General features: G+C 42.6%; 1 protein-coding gene across 2 annotated transcripts in view; it reads left to right on the top strand.

Moving 5' to 3' along the window:
• hs3st1l1 (heparan sulfate (glucosamine) 3-O-sulfotransferase 1-like1) overlaps window positions 1-16,758 on the top strand; it is a 145,130-nt gene that overhangs the window by 20,753 nt on the left and 107,619 nt on the right. Inside the window, exon 1 of one of the 2 annotated variants that reach the window (XM_078565272.1) lies at window positions 2,389-2,543. The exons of the other annotated variant lie outside the window; for it this stretch is intronic. The gene's annotated coding sequence lies outside the window, so the exon portion shown is untranslated. Of the gene's footprint in view, window positions 1-2,388; window positions 2,544-16,758 lie in introns of those variants that run through there. 2 annotated transcript variants of the gene reach the window in all.

Here is a 16,758-nt window from a genome sequence, read left to right as displayed (position 1 = left end):
CCTTCCTGCTTCTATTAAAATCAAGTTGGAGGTGGGTTGGCGTTGGCTTTCATTTATTTTTACATACCACCTGACCCAAACTTGCTCACTTGGGTGGGTTAATAGAATATCTTGTAAAAGGATGAAAATAGCCAGATTAGATGCTAGAACAGCACTTGGATAAGGGAGTGAGCTGTGTATATTTAACGAGTTTTTTTTCACTCCCACACTGATCATTTATATTTATGTTCACACCCCATTTCTCCCTTCCCGATAACTGTTGCAAAACGTGTCAGCGTGTATCCACTCAGTATTCTTTTGAATGTGTTGGGAGACTTTCATTAGGTGCTAGTTTAATATAGCCTGGTTATATGGAAACAAATTGAACTTGTATTTTTTATTAAAACTGCTGAACAGCACTGAACACTGAAAAGCCAAAGTGGGAAATGTCACAGGCAAGCATTATCAATGTCCTCCCTCAGTCTCCCACATTTTGGATTCACCCTAGTCTCACCATTAAAGTAAATATGAAATTTATAGAAGTATTTTCTTTTAAATGTTATTGATTATCACAGAGGACTTGCAATGGATAAGACCAGATGCTGTGAAACCAGTGGGTGGAATTTTATGCCCTCTCTTGTGGTGTACTTGGAAGCGGGGAGGGCATTCATTCAGGCAGGAGGGTGGTACGCAAGCACCCCACTGCCTTCCCACTTCCGCCAAAATTAAGTCCAGGGTGGGAAGGCCCGTGGTTGGGTTCCCACCCAGCCACCAATTAAGGCCCTTAAGTGGGCAATTAATGACCGCTTAAGGACCTCATCCCACTACTGCTGGTATTAACCCAGTGGTGGGCGGGTTTCTCGCCACTCGGAGAGCACAACAAGTAAGCCCGTGCTGGCTGTATGTGGTCCCCCCCGGGGCTGGGGGTTCCCTTGTTGAAAGGAACTCAGTGCCTGATCAAGGAATCTGAGTCGGAAAGGTGGGCCCTTGATGCCACTCCTGCCATAACTCACCTCTGGTCTGGGTTACTCCCTTGATCCTGGACCTCCGGGGGGATGTCATTCCAGAAGCAGCCTTTAATGCTCCTGTGCAGAAGAGCTGCCAGCCTCTGTTAGATGGCAGCCCTCAGTGAGCAGGATTTCCCACCCCCAGGGTCCTTGATTCCAGAGAAGTGGCACTTCTGAGTGGCACTTAATACCAGCAAACATTCCCAGCGGAGGCAAAGAAGGTCTCCTGCAAGCTCTCCAGCCAGCAGGCAAGACCCCTGACACTTCCGTAAAATACCCACTATTAAAATAAACAAAACACTGTCTCACTTTCCTTATGATTTCTGTTATCTATGTCTCAACAGTGAAATGTGAAACTACTGAGATGTCTAAGAGCAATTAAGAATTGAATGTATATTTTGCATTTATAAAATATCTATATATTAACATGTGTACTTAAGGTGAAAAATAGAACAATCATGTGACATTTAAATGACTATTATTTGTTATACCTTTTCACATAACCATTTAATACAAGGTTAAATGTCAGATCATTTTATTGTTGCCCAGTTACATTGCCTCCCTGCCAACCCTCTGCCTCAGCAAATTGAATTCAAGATCTTCCTCATAGATTTCAATCTGTTCCAGCTTTTATCCCACCCTCTTTGTATATTCCCCAGCCATGCTTCCCAAACTTCACCTTCCATTTCTTTGGATTATTGTTTTTTTTCCTCCATTCCCCTGCTCCACCATTGAAGGCTAATCTTTCAATATTATTGCCTTCGTGTTGGGATGTCTTCCCAATCCACAATCTCCTGCTTCATCTGGTTTTACCCTCAAAAGCCTCCGAAAAACCTCTCTCTTCACTGCGTCTTTGGTCTTCCTCTCTAAGTTCCTTCATTTTCTTTAAACGCTTCATAATTGCACAAGAAGCAGAAAATAAAGGTAAATTATTGTTTAAAATGTGATGGTTAAGTTAAGTTTCCTTTAAATATATCGACATTGCGTGAGTAGTACTAATTGATGATGCAGTGCACGTCAGCCTCAGTGACTCAGACTGTTACATAACATTTGAAGCAATTTTATCTAATGCATAATTCTGCTGGGAAATTGCACAAATTGAAAATTTATATATTACAAAACTACCAAAAACAAACCCAGTCTGCAATAATGACAATGCTGGGATTCTTATTGCAATTCTACCCCATGTTGATGAGCTGTTTTGCCTCCTATGCTAACAGTTCAGTTAAAAATTAATTTGAGCCAGCTACTGATTTGTTCAGATACATTGCAACTCTTTTCAATATGTCAGCACAAATCTCAAATCCTAATAAATTTAGACTGTGAAACACTTTCTATTTGTATTTTCCCAACCCCTCCCACCATCACAATTTCTTCTGCTAGGCATTTTACTCAAGAGAAGAAATGGCTTAGCTTGCATACACCTCCATTAACACCAGCTAGTGCTTGATCTGTGATCTGATCACCTCTACTTGATTTAATACAAGAAGGGAGAGCATCCCCTAAAAGGCCTTCCACAGAGGCTGAATTTCATCACTCCCGACGAGGCAATCCGAGGTAAGAAGAAAAAATTGCTGGAGAATCCAACTTCATTCATATACCACTCATACATGTTCTGAATTTAATCCTGCAAACCACTCAGTGCAGGGATTCAGGGTGATATGGGTGAGGTTAAGAGCATAGCACTAAGGAATCATCACAATGATTTACAAGTGGCCTGTATTAGGTATTTGAGTACTGCAGGTTTAACTCTCCGTTAAAGAAGAAAAGCAAGTTAAGGATGAATTAAAGCTTACAATGACTGAATAAACATACTGGTAGCTTTTATGACTTTCTGCTCATGACATCTAACCCTTCATGGGAGGAACATGAAATCTATGCCTCTCTTACGCTTGATGGTTTAGTTGGTGCAATGGATAAGATGCTGATCTTTCCATAATCTACAGTCTGGCTTTGAATCCATCCAAATTGTTGGGATGAAATGCTTTTCTATCTGCTGGGTCCTGTACCTAACGAGTGTGAGCTGTGTCAGTCTAATCCTTAATTGGTGCAAACCTATAGTTCAAAGCTGGCACTAAATGATACAAAGTTTGTACTCACTCTGGGAGGTCAGAGAGATGGTTGTTGTGGTAAGTGCAAAAATCCACAATACCATAGTTTGAGGATGATGATTTAAGATTGAGTGAAGAGAGCTTTTCAGTATAACTGGCTGTGTTTAATGTTGATGCTGGGTGGCAAAAGTGTTCCACTCCCAAGCACTAACATCCTTCACCTGGAAGAGCATAAAATGCACCCTAAAAAATTTAGAAATGTAATGCTAAACATTTGAAGCAATCTGTTTTGTAATACCCCACCTTAAACAAAGTTCTTGAAGTTAATTCATTTTTGTTGGAAAAAGAGTGTGTGACTCAAAACTACAATTCATTCAGAACTGTGGACTTTAACTTGACTCTTCTTTGCTTATATTGTAATATTGGTGTTGGTCACTGTTAAGGTGTTTAGAAGTCCACTGCTTAATTAGGTATGAATCATATGTAGATTAATGTTAAAGACAAGTGAAAGAGAAACCTCTAAATTGGTGACCATTCAAGTTCCTGATTTAACCACTGGTTGTCTATTAGGTCAATTTTTTTTCAATTATGTAAAGTTGAATGGATACCTGGGACTCATCAAAGGCAATAATTTCATTAACGAATTTGGATGATTTTTAAAAGCAATATTCTGGGGATCTGGGCATTTATTGCCCATCTCTAGTTGTACTTGGAAAAAGTGGAGATGGGCTTTCTTATTGAACTGGAGCATACGTGTGGAGAAGCCACTCCTGTAGTGTGGTTAGGGAATTTCCAGGATTTTGACCCCATGATGATCAAGGAACAGCAATATATTTCCATGTCAGGTCGGTTCTAACTTAAATTGAAGATCAGTGTTCCCATCCATCTGCTGCCCATGTCCTTGTAGGCGGTGGAGGTGATAGGTTTGCAAGGTGCTGTACAAAATGCCAGAAATTGCATGAATGAATTATATAGTGGACCATGTTAGTCAGTTTTATTGTATTTTTCTCTGGGGGCCATGGATCATTGCCCATTGTATTCCATAAAGAAGAAAGTGCTTTCCTTGGGTGGGGGGTGGTTTCGGGGGGATTGAATGTAGAGGGGCTGGTAAGTTCTGACCTCACAAACTCTCCAGCTTCAAGCTGCATACACAATAATTGATTTGCTGTCTGGCACTGCTGTTTCTTACAGGAATCTGTGAAAGCATCATTAGCAACCTAAAATGCATGTCTAATGAGCCACCAATAAAATTCCTGAATGGATGCAGTGCAACTGCAATGCATTAAGCTTGATCATTTGAAATGATTAGTAAAGGAGGTGGTAACTTTTCGGGTAGAGTTCATAAATCTGGACTGCTCCTTTTGTTTTGTTGCTGTAGTGATTGTTTTCCAGTGCATGCCTCTTACTGGATTTCTTTAAATTTGATGGGTTACAGCAAACAAGGAATATTAGGGAAATCAAAAAACACCTGAAATACACTGCTCACATCTAATCACAATAAATAACACCCCACTGGAAACAGCTGGCAAATTCTGCTACCTTGAGTCCACAGTGGCAGACAATAAGACCATAAGACGTAGGAACAGAAGTAGGCCATCCAGCCCATTGAGCCTCCTCCACCATTCACTAAGATCATGGCTGATCTGATAATCCTCAACTCCACTTGCCTGCCTTTTCCCCATAACCCTTGATTCACTTACTGATTAAAAATCTGCCTGTGTCAGCTTTGAATACATTTAACGACCCAGCCTCTACAGCCCTCTGCAGTAAAGAATGCCACAGGTTCACAACCCTCTGAGAGAAGAAATTCCTCCTCATCTCCATTTTAAGTGGGCGACCCCTTACTCTGAGATTATGCCCTCTGGTCCTAGACTCTCCCACAAGGGGAAACAACCTCTCAGCATCTCCCCTGTCAAGCCCCCTAAGAATCTTATGTTTCAATAAGGTTGCCTCTCATTTTTCTGAACTCCAATGAGTACATGCCCAATCTACTCAACCTCTCCTCACAAGAAAATCCCTCCATACCCGGGATCAACCTAGTGAACCTTCTCTGGACTGCCTTCTATGCCAGTATATCTTTTTTTAGACAAGGGGACCAAAACTGCTCACAGTATTCTAGGTGTGGTCTAACTAGTGCCTTGTATAGTTTCAGCAAGACTTCTTTATTTTTATATTCCATTCCCTTTGAAATAAAGGCCAACATTCCATTTGCCTTCCCTGTTACCTGTTGAACTTGTATGTTAGCTTTTTGTGATTCATGCACAAGGACTCACAAATCCCTCTGTCCTGCAGCTTTCTGCAGTCTTTCTCCATTTAAATAATATTCAGCTCCTCAATTATTCCTGCCAAAATGCATAACCTCACATTTTCCCACATTATATTCCATCTGCCAAGTTTTTGCCCACTCACTTAACCTGTCTATATCCCTCTGTAGACTCTTTATGTCATCCTCGCCACTTGCCTTCCCACCTATTTTTTTGTGTCATCTGCAAACTTGGTGGCAGTACATTCACTTCCCTCATCTAAGTCATTAATATATATAGTAAATAATTGTAGCCCCAGCATTGATCCCTGTGGCACTCCACTAGTTACAGGTTGCCATCCTGAAAATGCCCCCCTTATCCCAACTCTCTGTCTTCTATTAGTAAGCCAATCCTCTATCCAATTTAATATACTACCCCCAGCAGCATGGGCTCTTATCTTATTAAGTAGCCTTATGTGCGGTACCTTTATCAAATGCCTTTTGGAAATCCAAATATTACATCTACTGGTTCCCCTTTATCTATCCTGCTTATTACCTCCTCAAAGAATTCTAATAAATTTGTCAGGCATGATTTCCCCTTCATGAAGCCATGCTGACTCTGCTTGATTATATTATGCATTTCTGAATGCTCTGCTATTACATCCTTTATAGTAGACTCCAACATTTTCCAAATGACAGATGTTAAGCTGACTGGCCTATAGTTACCTGTTTTTTGTCTCCCTCCCTTTTTTGAATAAGGGCATTACAATGGCAGTTTTCCAATCTGTCTCCAGATGCTGAACTCAATACACACATAGAGAAAGCAGCTACCATCTTTGGCCAACTCACAAAACATGCATGGAATTCCATATCCTGCTGACTCTGAGGGCTAAGATGTGGGCTTATGAGGCCTGAACTCTCAGCACCGTTGTATGGTTGTGAAACATGGGAGACTTACAGCTATCAAGAAAGGGTGCGCAACAACTTTCATCTTCACTGTTTGTGATGCATTCTTAGGCACCTGGGAAGGACAAAATCAGGAATGCAGCATCATCTCAAAGGCAAAGCTCCCAAGTATATTGGTACTTATCATCCAGAGGCTATTTTTCTGGCTTGGGTACATTCACAGGATGGAAGGCTGTCACATATTTAAAGATTTTCTGTATGGCAAGGTAGGCAGAGCCAGGTGACCAATAGGAATTGTAATATGCCTTTAAGGGATATAACCATAACATCACTAGAAGGAAAATGTGGTCAGACCACAACAAAGTTGCAGCATTGGAGCGTATTGCAAACACAGCATCCTGACTGTAAAGAAAAGCTTTGAAGACACAAATAAAGAGCTGGTAAGCAGATGGGTCCCTCATGGTGAGATTGCAGCACTTAGCCTGTCAGTCCCGTGAGTGGGACAACGCACCGGGTTAGCTCAGTCGGGAAAGGCGAGTGACCAGTGTGTGGGCTGGATTGGTAGCAAGTGAGGGAGAGTCAAACAATCAAAAATTGGGCCAGAGAAGGTTGCGATTATAACAGGTGGCTTCAGGAGTTGCTGAACAATAAATTGAATAAAAAGCAAAGACGCCATTACTCCATGGTGAGTTCCCAGCACAACCCGTCTTTGTAGGCGGAGCTTTGGAAAAGCGCGCAAAAGCAGCTACAGCAACACTCATCCCAGGTACTACAGAAGAAGGAAGGTCGCAGGGATATTGTCCACAAATTTCCCCAGTTTGAATTGGGATTTAGCTGACCTCCTATCCGAATTCAAAATGTTTAAACAGCTGACAGAGCTATGGTTTCTTGATTTCAGGTATGTATGAACTAGACAAGCAAGCCATAAAAATTCACTTGGCAATTGGCAATGAAGGTCTACACAGACTGAACATATCAGGGTTAACAAACAAAGAGCTAAAGGATTCCCAAAAGATATGGACTACGTTGGAAGACCAATTCAGAATCAGGTTATAGTTTGTATTCATCAACTAGAGTCATGTCATTTCAACAACAGCCTACAGAATCCGTAGACCACTTCATCAGCAGATGCCAAGAAAAGGGTTCATACTGTGATTTTTCAAACGCAGAGCTAGCAGACCGAAATGTCCACTCCCATGGAAGCATTCCAGAAACATCTACTAGACGAGCCCAAAATGTATAGCATTGATGAGCTACTTGGGGATGGATGTAAATATGAAGTGATCCGCGCAGGTCGACAAAGTTTACAGGTCCTAGTACAACCCCAATTGTTAACATACTTAGTAGAACACCCAAACATAAAACATGTGGAAGGTATGGTCTTCTGCATGCATCAATGAAGTGCCCAGCTTTTCATCAATTCGGCAATAGAGCAAAGGCTGGTGCAGCTACAAAGAGCTGTGCACCGGTCCAAACAGACCGTACACAATGGATACATTCAAGCAATAATAAGGACCATTTGGTATCCCGTCAGAAACATATACATGAGGTGATTGATAAACTAGAAAATTACGACGACATGCACGCAGAGACGAGTGTTGAATGCGTTTCACACCGTTAGTCTTGTAGCAAATTTGGATGCCACCACACCATCCAAAGTGTTTGCCAAGTTTCTTATTATCTGCCCTAAGAACGTTCGTAACTATTCATTATCTATTATCAGCCAAGAGTGCAAGTGCCAATACACTACATCTGCCAAGTTCTAAAAAACATGCATCCAGAAACGTGGAAGGCCATGAAGAAACCTACTACTATGAAACTTTACATATGTAGGATTCATAGTCCTGGAATGCAAGTACATTCAATCCTCCTAGGTGTCACAGATGTTCCATGTCAAGGAAAATAAAGGCCCAGCGATTTCCTGATCTACCGGCATGTCATGACCTCACACTAGTAACAATTTATAAAATTAGTCAGACATCGCCAGGCAGATCAACCTCAAACTCCCCTATCACCTCAGTTCATGGCCTAACATCGAAATATCCAGAAAGTTTCAAGGGAGCTGCAACATTACACTTGCAGGAGAATGCAAGTCCATCAATTGATCTGGTATGTTTTGCACAATGCAGATGCCAGCAGCTACAGGAAGAAATGACAAAAGATTCTACACTACAGAAACTGTGGAAAACCATCATCGAAGGATGACCTGATTCAGTACAGCATATCCACAAACACGTGAGACCATTTTGGCTTTATCGGGATGAACTGGGCAACTCCCAGGAAGTAATTTTTAAAGGCCAGCAGGTCATCACACCAGAAACTTTGCAATCTGATATTCTTCAACAACTTCCTCCCTCACATTTGGGCATAGATCAGGTGAGAATACTTGGAAGAAAGACGGTATGAAAAATTACATTGAAGTCATCATTAAGAAGTTCAAGACATGTCAAGAGCTTATGCCAAATTAACACACACACCCATTGATTCCACATGAAGTTCCGACCCATCCTTCGGCCAAAGATGCATCTGACCTCTTTCATGTCTATGGCACTGACTTCATTGTCATTGTTGACTACTTTACCAAGCACCCCATTATTCAAAAATTGCGCAATATGTCAAGCACAATTGTCGTGCACACTCTAAGTGCTATTTCAGTTTATTTGGAGTGCCTAGAGAGATCATTAAGGGTAACGATCTGCAACTTATTGGCAAGCCATTTCAAGATATGTGTGAAAAGTGGAATAACAATTATACTACTTCTCATTACCCTAGATCTAATTGCCTAGCTGAATGAATGATTTGCACTGTGAAATCCTTGATTCTCAAATGTAGACAGACCAAACACGATCTACACACATTGCAATGTTACATCTGAGAGCGGTGCCTTTAAGTGTAACTATTCCATCACCGGCAGAGCTCATATTTGGTAAACCAGTGTGTACCAATTTTACCTATTCTTCCCAATACTACTGTCTCAGAAACCAGAGAACAACTTTCAAAACAAGAGAAGAAGACTGATGTACACAATAAAAATGCAGACACAGAATTGCCAAGTTTACAGTAAGACAACATGTTCACATCCAAGATCCCACAAAAGGTACGTGGCAAACAACCAAGGTGACAAAGGTTTGTTCTGAACCCAAGTCCTATGAAGTCATTAAACACAAAGGTGCAGTGATGAGGCATAACCAAGGACGAATCAGATCCATTCCAGCTCCCCAACCATTGTACAGTCATTGCATCTAGGACAAGGTGCAACCAGGAACAACTTCAAGGATGACAACCCCACTGTGAGCAATTAAACAAACCTCTAGACAAGGTTACCATTACAAGATTTGGGTGCACCAGCAGGTTACCTTTACACTTTAGAGACTCCCAGACCCAACAATTCTATGCACTTATGTGATGGTAACTAAAAATGAACATGTACTGTAAATAATTATATTTCTTTGGAAGGGGGAAATATCTTTAAAAAGAAAGAGGGATAATATACCTTTAAGAGATCAGCACAACATCACTAGAAGGGAAATATATCATGTGATCCAGTCTTCATTTCACTTTTGCTTTGAGCAGAGCACAGACACACATCTCTGGTGCCTTCAAGCTTTATACCTATGTAGAACTGTTCTCATGTGCAAAGTCTTAATAAATGAACTCAGTGTGTTTACCCAATCTCCTGTGAGTGATTGGTTCCTTGTGTCTTGTATAGTAAATAAGCTGAAGGTATTATATCATTATAATAATACAACAGCAGGATACCCATAGCTCTGCTTCAAGGACTCTTGCAAGTGTAACATGGAGGCCCTAAACTTCAATTCTCGTACTTGGGAGACACTAGCTGATGACAGGAAAATGACGACATCGCCTGTGCGCAATGGCCATCAGTGGCTACATCAGTTTAGTAATAGGCACCAACACACAACGACACCTTATAACCACTTCATGCGTGGGACTGGTGACAGAACCTGCCTCTCGTGGATTGATCTCTTCAGCCATCAGCAAAAGTGTAGCATATGAAGCTACATCATACCTAAATAATTTGATTTGCTGCCTGTCCATCTTACAAAATTGGAAGGCTGTCGTTGATATATGAAGAACAGCAACATGTATTTATACAGCACCATATACAAAAGGGAAGGCAGTCAGGAGTGCATTTTGAGTTTTGTATGTGAACCCTTGGGTCTCTCTGTTCATCCACATTATTTAGTATCTTTCCATTGACTGTTTGTTTCCACTCCTTGTTTTTCTTTGTAAAATGTACTACCTCTCACTTTTTTCTGCATTCAATTACATTTATCATTGGTCTGTAACTTGATTATATTTTCTTTTGTGGTCTGTTTGCCAAAATCCATACATTTCTATTATTGATAAATTTACATTTATGCTTCCTAATAGAATACAAAATATCTGTATGCATGGAGAACAAAAATGAACCTACAACTGATCCCTAGGTTAATCTACATCAAACTCATGCAGAGGAGATTTACCAGGATGTTGCCTGGGCTGGAGAGTTTTAGTTATGAGGAGAGATTGGATAGACTGGGGTTATTTTCCCTGGAGCAGAGGAGATTGAGGGGGGACATGATTGAGGTGTATAAAATTATGAGGGGCATCGATAGGGTAGACAGGAAGGAACTTTTCCCCTTGGTGGAGGGATCAATAACCAGGGGGCATAGCTTTAAGATAAGGGGCAGGAGGTTTAGAGGGGATGTGAGGAAGAATTTTTTTTCACCTAGAGGGTGGTGGGAATTTGGAACTCACGGCCTGAAAGGGTGGTAGAGGAAGCAACCCTCATAATATTTAAGAAGTATTTGGATGTGCACTTCCGATGCCATGGCATACAAGGCTATGGGCCTAATGCTGGGAAATGGGATTAGAATAGTTAGGTACTTGTTTGACTGGTGCAGACTCGATGGGCCGAAGGACCTTTTTCTGTGCTGTAGACCTCTATGACTCTATGACTAACTCCAACCTGAGAAAAGGCTTTAATCCTTTCTTGTTTGATGGTTAACTTTTTGGATTTCATTTCCTTCTGTGCCATCTTCCTCTTTTGTGACACCTTATCAAACATCTTCTGAATCCATAGATGCAGTACTGCTATTTGACAGAGAAAGTGAATAGGGTCTGAGAGTAGGGTCTGATATTTTCCAGCATTTGCACTGGCCAGATGTCATGTAGCTGTTTCCTCTCATACTGTACCAAATGTTCGTAATATATATTCATATTTAAAATCTTAAATAATTAGAATGGACTTTACAGCCACTGGCAATGCTGTCAGAACAGTTATGACCTAAATACTTAGATCTACCTCTTCACCTGGGCCCAGAAATGAATAGAGGTGTATACAACAGAAAGCTATGAGATTTGTCTGCTAGTTTCACCCTTGTAACATTGCCTGGCTTCACCTCTGTCTTAGCTCTGCTGCTAAAAATCTCATTCCTGCCTTCATTACCATTAGGCTATTGACTATTCCAATGCACTCCTGGCTGGTTTCCACATTCTACCCTTCATAAACCTGAGGTCATCCAAAACTCTGCCCATGTCTTAACTTGCACCAAGTGCCATCTGCCTGTCACTCTGCGCTTGCTGACCTACGTTGGCTTCTGGTCAAGCAACATCTTGATTTTAAAATTCTCATCCTTGTTTTCAAGTCCCTGTATGGCCCTGTAATCTTCTCCAGCCCAACAACCCTCCCAGGTATCTGCACTCATCTAATTCTGGCCTCTTGAGCATCCCCAATTTTAATCGATCCACCATTGGTGATCACACCTTCAGTTGCCCAGGTCCCAAGCTCTGAAATACCTTTCCCCACACCTCTCCATTTTGCTTTCCTCCTTTTTAAGATACTCTTTACAACCTACCTCTTTAGCCAGGTTTTTGGTCTTTTGACATTACTTCCTTTTTAGTGGCTCAGTGTCATGCTTTGTTTTATATTGCTCCTGTGAAGTGCCTTGGGACATTTTATTACGCACAAAGTGCTATATAAATATAAGTTGTTGTTGTATAAATGTGGATAAAATGTAACTCAGAACGGTAATGCAATCTGGAAGTATAAAGCTAGTGCCAGCAAGGAGAGTATGAAGTTGTTGGATTGAACAGAACTGTTCCACACATGTCCTTGAGGGAAGGCAGCCTGTTGCTCTCCATGGTCTGGCCTTGACTCCAATCCCATTCACACAGCAATGTGCTTGACTTTCAGTTGTCTTCTGAAATGACCTAGAAAGCTGCTGAGTGGCATCAAATCACTACAGCAGTTCATGAAATTGGCCTACTACAACCTTCTCAGGCCAACGAGAGGTGGGCAATGAACAATTTGGTAGCAACTCCCACATTCCAAAAATGAATTTTTAAAACAGTCAAACAGCCAATTATCCCAAGCGATCACTTTCACATCTATGGAAAATACAATTTTCTTCTTGGAAATTTGTTATTTTCCTCTGACCTTGGAGGTATATCCAGAGTATATATTTTACTCAGAGTTACTCTGCTTGCTAGGTTTTAGGCAGTTTTAATTACAGAATAGGAGGATTAAAACAGGAAATGGAAGTTTGAGTTTGCATGTGTCCTTTACGATCAAATAAATGCTTGACATACTAATTACTTTGCTGATCCTTTGGAACATTGGAGACCACTTAGACTGCATTAGAACCTAATACTAAATAAAGTAGGTAAGTCAAAAGTTTAATTAAATTACACCAGACTGCATTAGCTGTTCAATGGGGTGTTCACCCTTTGGGTGTTGTTTGCTGTAAACACCTCCCCAGTTTTCCTTACTTAATTATATAAATGCAGAGCAATGCTTTGCTTCTACAAAATATATCTAGAGACATTTTAACCCTGAGCGGTAGTTGCCATGTGGAGTCCAGGACAGGAAGGTAATGATGCTTTACTTAGGCCTGAGCCTTTGATGACTTGACATCAGTTTCATTTCTGGCAATGGATGCCACTCCCCCCCGCCATCACTTCTCCTCCACTGGCCCGGAGGGTTGGAGCAGGAAACCATGTGGTTGCAAATGCCAAGGAAACAATCCGTGATTGATGTGAGTCGGTGGGGGTGGGGTACCGGCAAGTGGGAGACAAGTCCAGGACGCCCACAAATTCCTTCTGGGGCTCAGAAAGATGCTTTTTCTCTCCCTCCTGATCAAAATGAAACCTTGGGGGGGGAAAAAAAAATAATTAAAAATAACTTACCTGACTACTTATGTCCCAGGATCCTTCTGTCATTAGCTTTCCCTGGCAGCTTTGGGATTCGATGTCACAGCTATGAGATTTGTACTTTTGATTGCTTCAAGGTATGACTCGTGTTGGACTCTTTCAGTATCAATGAAACCCCCTCCTATCTGCGGTGAATACCTTGTGAGAATGGATCGACTAGTGCGCAAACACCATTTTAACCCTCACCCACACCATTCTCACTGGGTGGGTTGGGTTAAAATCAGGATGTAAGGGCTCCTAGTTCAGGCCTATGGCATTTCTATAATTTACAAATGTAAAGAAGGTTTAACTTGAATAAGTTGTGTGTTATGTTTCCCTTATAACTTGGGCTAGTGATTTAGTGACCATAATTTCCTGTTGACAAGTTCTGCATACCTTTACGCTGTTATAGTGTTAAGCATGATTTGTTGGCCTGGTAATACCATTCATATATAATAGACAACTTACTGCAGCAAACATTTATATATATTTTTTTAAATTCCAAGCATTTCTTATAATATGAAAAATATCCTGTGCCTGAGTAACATTTTATAACCTCAAAATGTCTCAAATGGTTTCACCCAGTGAATTATAGAGTAAAACAAAAACAGAATTACCTGGAAAAACTCAGCAGGTCTGGCAGCATTGGTGGAGAAGAAAAGAGTCGACGTTTCGAGTCCACATGACCCTTCAACAGAACTGAAGTATAGTTAGGAGAGGGGTGAAATATAAGCTGGTTTAAGGTGGGGGGCGGGGGGAGAGAAGTTGAGGGTGGGGTGGTTGTAGGGACAAGCAAGCAGTGATAGGAGCAGATAATCAAAGTATGTCACAGACAAAAGGATCAAAGAGGTGTTGAAGGTGGTGATATTATCTAAGAAAAGTGCTAATTAAGAATGGATGGAAGGACACTCAAGGTACAGCTCTAGTGGGGGTGGGGTGGAAAGACTGACAAGGTATTAGTTGTAGATTTAAAAATAATGGAAATAGGTAGGAAAAGAAAAATCTATATAAATTATTGAAAAAAAACAAAAGGGAGGGGGAAGAAACGGGGTGGGGATGGGGGGAGGGGGAGTTTAAGATCTAAAGTTGTTGAATTCAATATTCAGCCCGGAAGGCTGTAAAGTGCCTAGTCGGAAGATGAGGTGCTGTTCCTCCAGTTTGCGTTGGGCTTCACTGGAACAATGCAGCAAGCCAAGGACAGACATGTGGGCAAGAGAGCAGGGTGGAGTGTTAAAATGGCAAGCGACAGGGAGGTTTGGGTCTTTCTTGCGGACAGACCGCAGGTGTTCCGCAAAGCGGTCGCCCAGTTTGCGTTTGGTCTCTCCAATGTAGAGGAGACCGCATTGGGAGCAACGAATGCAGTAGACTAAGTTAGGGGAAATGCAAGTGAAATGCTGCTTCACTTGAAGGGAGTGTTTGGGCCCTTGGACGGTGAGGAGAGAGGAAGTGAAGGGGCAGGTGTTGCATCTTCTGCGTGGGCATGGGGAGGTGCCATAGGTGGGGGTTGAGGAGTAGGGGGTGATGGAGGAGTGGACCAGGGTGTCCCGGAGGGAACGATCCCTATGGAATGCCGCCGGGGGGGGTGAAGGGAAGATGTGTTTGGTGGTGGCATCATGCTGGAGTTGGCGGAAATGGCGGAGGATGGTCCTTTGAATGCAGAGGCTGGTGGGTGATAAGTGAGGACAAGGGGGACCCTATCATGTTTCTGGGAGGGAGGAGAAGGCGTGAGGGCGGATGCGCGGGAGATGGGCCGGACACGGTTGAGGGCCCTCAACCGAGAGAAAACCTCGGTTAGAGTAACTTGATTTTTTTAATTAGACTAATTTATGTCAATTGGATTCAATTAATTAATGGGGCTAAATCATAACCTAACACACCCTGATGGGAAACAGATGGGATCCCATTGTCTGCTTATTGTCCACAAGTCCCCATGCCCTCCATTGCCCACATTCAAGGTGAGGGGCAGGAGGTTTAGGGGGGATGTGAGGAAAAACTTTTTTACCCAGAGGGTGGTGACGGTCTGGAATGCACTGCCTGGGAGGGTGGTGGAGGTGGGCTGCCTCACGTCCTTTAAAAAGTACCTGGATGAGCACTTGGCACGTCATAACATTCAAGGCTATGGGCCAAGTGCTGGTAAATGGGGTTAGGTAGATAGGTCAGGTGTTTCTCACGTGTCGGTGCAGACTCGATGGGCTGAAGGGCCTCTTCTGCACTGTGTGATTCTGTGATTTACTCTCCATAATGTAATTTAGAAGAGAATAATCGTACACTTCAAATCCATCGAGATAGAGCTTAGTGTTATGGAATGGTTAATTCATTTGCATTGGCTAACATTGGAGATTGGAACCTCTGGAACACAAAGCCGTTTTTCCTTGATGAGTGCTATTGTTGACAGACACAGGGTGGAGTTTTCTCACCTTAGTCACTGAGAGAACGGGAGGGCCGTTTTCAGGCCAGGAACCCGACTCACTCGCTGGGATTTTCCACTCCCACCTGCAGCGGGCGTCATGGGGCAGGAGCAGAAAATATCACGAGAACAAAAATATCCCTTTACGTCAGCAGGAAAACAGGTTGCTACTGCCGCTCCTGCCGCCAATGGTGGTGCACATATCCCGCCGTGCCATATTGGGAATGTCATTTTAATGTATTTGAATATCAAACGTACTGATTATAATGGCTGCTCGCAGGAATCACCCCATCCCCACCCCCAGACTGGATCAAAAGGACACTCCAGCATCTTATCAGACTGATGGAATCATCCCACATTTCACTCAGTGCTGTGGTAGACATGAAGAGAGATGTTTTACCCAATGGCCGCAATGATGGATTTTCGGGCCATATCGTCCCCTTTCCGCCTCAGAAATTATGCAGTCGTGCAAAACACGCTGTCTCACTGGCCTCCAATTTGCCCACAATGCCGTTACCTCACCGCTTCCTCCCTCCGGGCACCATATGTAAACTGCAGCCGCACCCGCAATTCTCAATGCTTGCTGCCCGGGGCTGCATTGGTGAAATCACGGCCCCAAAGCCCAGGGAGATGCAGACCCCGATTCGGTGAAGCGTCCCTGAGCAGATGTCCTGAACCAGGCAGGCAACATAGCCATCTGGACTGTCACTCTTTTTTTGCTGCAGAGAACAGTATCAAAGCCCCTCACCATTTCCCCCCCCCCTCCTACCACTACATTCCTGCTTGATCAGCTTCCTGTACCATGGTGCCATGGCCAGCTTGCTCATCCACCTTGCAGACCTCGCTTTCACCCACACCATCTGTGAGCACCTCAAACCTGTTTCACAATTGCAAAGTCTGAAGCTCCTCCACTCCTATCTGCTCGCTCCCTTTACCTGCCTCACTCATGGTCACATCTTCCTGTCCCTCACC

This window comes from Cetorhinus maximus, chromosome 20 (assembly GCF_964194155.1).
Source record: "Cetorhinus maximus chromosome 20, sCetMax3.hap1.1, whole genome shotgun sequence".
Taxonomy (NCBI): Eukaryota; Metazoa; Chordata; class Chondrichthyes; order Lamniformes; family Cetorhinidae; genus Cetorhinus; species Cetorhinus maximus.
Note: the sequence above shows the minus strand (reverse complement) of the source record. Positions and strands in the feature narration are given on the sequence as shown.